The following is a 3,944-nucleotide window of genomic DNA, read 5'->3' as shown; positions in this document are numbered from 1 at the left end:
CATGTAACAAACTGATGGGCTTTGGGTTTTTATCCATTCTCCTACTCTTTTTCTCTTAATTGGTACATTTAGTCCATTCACATTAAGTGTGATTATTCAAAGGCCAGGTTTTATCATTGCCATGTTGCTGTGTCTTTTTCTGTTGTTTCTGGTTACACTGTGGTTCATCCATTTTCCTCTGGTGTCTCTGTGTGAAGTACTTGCTTTAGAATTGCTTGTAGAGTTGATCTTGTTTTCACAAATTCCTTAACTTCCTGCTTTTCTGCAAATGACCTAATTTCTCCTTCATATATGATGGACAGTTTTGCTGGGCACAGGATCCTCAACTGGCAATTATTTTCTTTCAGCTTTTCTGTATATGCCATCCCATTGTCTTCCTGCTTACATTTTTTCTATTGAGAAATCAGAACTTAATCTAATTGTTTCTTCTTCAACAAAAATAACTTTATTTTTCTCATGCTGCTTTTTGTATTCTATCCTTATCTTTCATTTTGGAGAATTTAACTAGCATATATCTTGATTTTCTTATTGGATCTAGTCTATTTGGTGTTTGCTCAGCTGCTTGAAAGTGGATTTCTCTGATCTTCATAATACCTTGGGAAGTTTTCTTCTAGTACCTCTTACACAATTTTCTCAATTATTTCCTTGTCCCACTTATGTTCTGGAATTCCAGTCATATGTAGTTGTTCCTTTTGATGTCATCGCACATGATTTTAATGTTGTCTTCATTTTCTTTATAGTTCTCCTCTGATTTTTTGCTCTATGTTTTCATTGAGGTTCTTGTCTTCCAGCTCATGACTCTCTCTGCAATCTCTTTTGTTCTACTTTTTTGTTCTAGTATGTTGGATACTTCTGTCATTTTTTTTCTTTCTTAATAGTCTGGATTGTTTTTCATGCATTTATGTTATGTCCAGCCCTGTGTTGGCTGTACTCTCTCTGTTCTGTGATCATTTTTAAGTTCTTACACTTCTTTATCTTTTCAATGATTTCTTTCAACTTTTGCATTTTCTGCTGTAGTTCAAGTCTCTCTGCCCTGATATATTTCTTCTGGCTGCCTGTCTCTTAATGCCTTACATCATTTCTTCCATCATTTTTACTTTCTTTAGCTTTTCAAATAACTACACATCTGTTTATTTCTTCTGATTCTCTGCTTCTGGGGTATTCACATTATTTCTGGCATCCATCGTTTCTCCCATAGCGGTTCATATGACTCCATATCAATATATATCTTCTGTCTCCCTTATTCTGGGGTATTCATTGGGTTTGCAATGTGCTCTGCTTTTTTAGGAGAAGACTTAATTTGTTTTTCACAATATTTGAAGCTGCCTGCTACTTTCTTGACATTATATAATTTCTTTTCATGTTAGGCATTTGTGTCTATATAAAGTGTTCATAGTTCTTATCTTTATGATTTATTGATTATTTGCCAGCTTAAAATGTTCAGTCTGTGGGGTGGGCCACTCACTTTACTGAAAATCCTTTCTGAGAAAGTTTGCCTTTCTTGAAGTCTTTCAGATGCCCCCTGGTCTGCAATGTAGCCCTATAGTAATCTCTCATTACTGCAGTCTGTAGGCCCCTCTCCAAAATTCTGTTTTCCTCCTTTGTCTCCATTGCAGCTAAGTGGCGCGAGACCAGGTGCTCCAGTTAAGCAGATTCTGTCCAGAAGGCTTTGAAGGCAGTTCTCTTTCTAGCACCTCAGTGTGGCATCTGTGAAAGTGAGTCTCTCCCATGTTTGTAGCTTCCTGTCCCAAACTCTATTGTCCTCTTTGGTCTCTGGGATGGCTTCAAGTGTGCAAGAATCCTCCAGATGAAGGAGCCTTTCTCCAGGGGAGTTCCAGGCCATTTTCTTCTCTTTCCCTGAAAGTGCTAGCTCTGGGAAAGAGTGTCTCACCTGATGACATCTTCTCTTCTGAAGTCCATTGTTATCCTTTGTATATGGAGTGGTATGAGACCAGGGGCATCAACTTAAGCAATTTCTGTCCAGGGGGCTTTGAAGGAAGTTCTCTCTCTAACATCTCGATATACCGGCTGTGAAAATAAGTCTCTCCTTGCAGCTCCCTGTCACAAACTCTTTTGTCTTCTTTGGTCCCTATGAGGGCACCATCATGGCAGGGATCCCCAAATGAAGGAACCTCTTTCCAGAAGAGCTTCAGGCCCTTTTCTCCCCTCCACCTGAAAGTTGCAATTGTTTTCTTTCAGCCTTCTGTATATCCCATTCCATTGTCTTTTGTGCTTGCATGGTCTGTGCTGAAAAATCAGAACTAAATCTAATTTGTTCTCTTTTGTAGACCACTCTTTGTTTTTCTCTCATTGCTTTTAGTATTTTATCCTTATCTTTGATTTGAGAGAATTTGAATATGGTACGACCTGGTGTTTTTCTTTTATGGTCTAGTTTGTTTGGAGTTAGCTGAACTTCTTGAATGTAGATGTCCTTGTTCTCCATGATATATAGGAAGTGTTCTTCTTATGTTTGTTCTTCCGTTTTCTCAATGTTTTCTCTGCCACCCTTTTGTTCTAGAATTCCAGTCATACATATATTGTTCCTTTTGCTGTTATCTTAGACAACTCAAAAGTTTCCCTCAACTTCCTTCTTTCTCCTCTCTTTTTTTCTTTTGTTATGTTCCCACTGAGGTTCTTGTCTTTCAACTCATTGATTCTCTATTCTATTTTTCATATTGTGCTTCTTTTTGTCCCTCCTGCGTGCTGCAAATTTCTGCCTTTCAGTCTTGATAGTCTGGATTTCATTTTCATATGCTTCTGTTATTTTCAGTACTGTGTTGGTTGTACTCTTTCTGTTTCATGATGGTTTTCTAAATTCTTGTTCCTGTTTACTTGTAATTTCATTTCTTTCTTCTATCTTTTGCAATTTCTTCCATAGTTGTTCATATTCTTCCATGTCAGTATATTTCTTCTGGCTTCCTGTGTCTGGTGAATTCACTTTATTTATGGCTTCCATTCTTTCTTCCATAATTTGTACCTTCTCCAATAGCTGCTTATGTAACTCTGTGTCAAAATATTTCTTCTGCCTCCCTGTCTCTGGGTTATTCATTGGATCTGTAATATGTCCTGCTTTTTTAGGAGATGGCTTGTTTTGTTTTTTTCACAATGTTTGAAGACATTTGCTGCTTTTTTGACATTTTGTAAAGTTTTTCTTGCTATGCGTTTGGCTTTTTCTGTTGTAGGTTGTTTCTTTGATTATCTGTGTAGGTTGGTGTTAGTTTTCTAACTTCATAATACTATTCATTTATTAGTTACAGGCTTAAAGTGTTCTGTTTATAGAGGTGGGAAACTTGCTCTACTGGATAACCTTTCTGGTCTTGTGAAGTTGAAAAATCTGTCTTTCCTAAAGTCCTTTTGTTCCTCTCTTGTCTGCAGTACAGCCTTGTGGGAATTTTGTCTATTGCTGCCTCCTCTCCTATAATCTATTGTCCAATTTGATCTATGGAGTGGTTCCTGAGGCTAGGTTTCCCAGGTGAAGCACGTTCTTCCAAAGGAAATTACAAGCCCGTTCTACCAGCATACTTGAATTTGTCAATTAGGGAATAAGTCTCTCACCTGATTGCAATTCCCTCCCCTGAAGTCTGTTTTCCTCCTTGGACTTTGAAATGGCGAGTCTAAGTTCCCTAATGGAAGCAGTTTTTCTCTTGGGAGGCTGCAAGCATCTCTCTTTAGCTCTTCAACACTCTAGCTCTGGGAGTGAGTTTCTCACTTGAATGCAATTTCCTCTCCTGAAGTCTGTTGTCCTCCTTGATTTGTGGAATGGTGCAGCCAGACTCCCCAAATCTCTTCACAATTCTCTCTGTCAGTTCTGGAGGAAGGTCCTTATCTCTGATCTTCTGCTTCAGGGCCATGTTCCTGTGACTGGGGAATGCTGGAGCATTCCAGCTGAGGCACACAGGTGCACAACACGATAAGATAATGTCCTGAGTGAGGGTGATGTTTTG

The sequence above is a fragment of the Elephantulus edwardii genome, unplaced genomic scaffold, assembly GCF_000299155.1.
Source record: "Elephantulus edwardii isolate Elephantulus edwardi_28Jun2011 unplaced genomic scaffold, EleEdw1.0 scaffold00044, whole genome shotgun sequence".
Lineage (NCBI taxonomy): Eukaryota > Metazoa > Chordata > Mammalia > Macroscelidea > Macroscelididae > Elephantulus > Elephantulus edwardii.
This window is presented reverse-complemented; position numbering follows the sequence as displayed.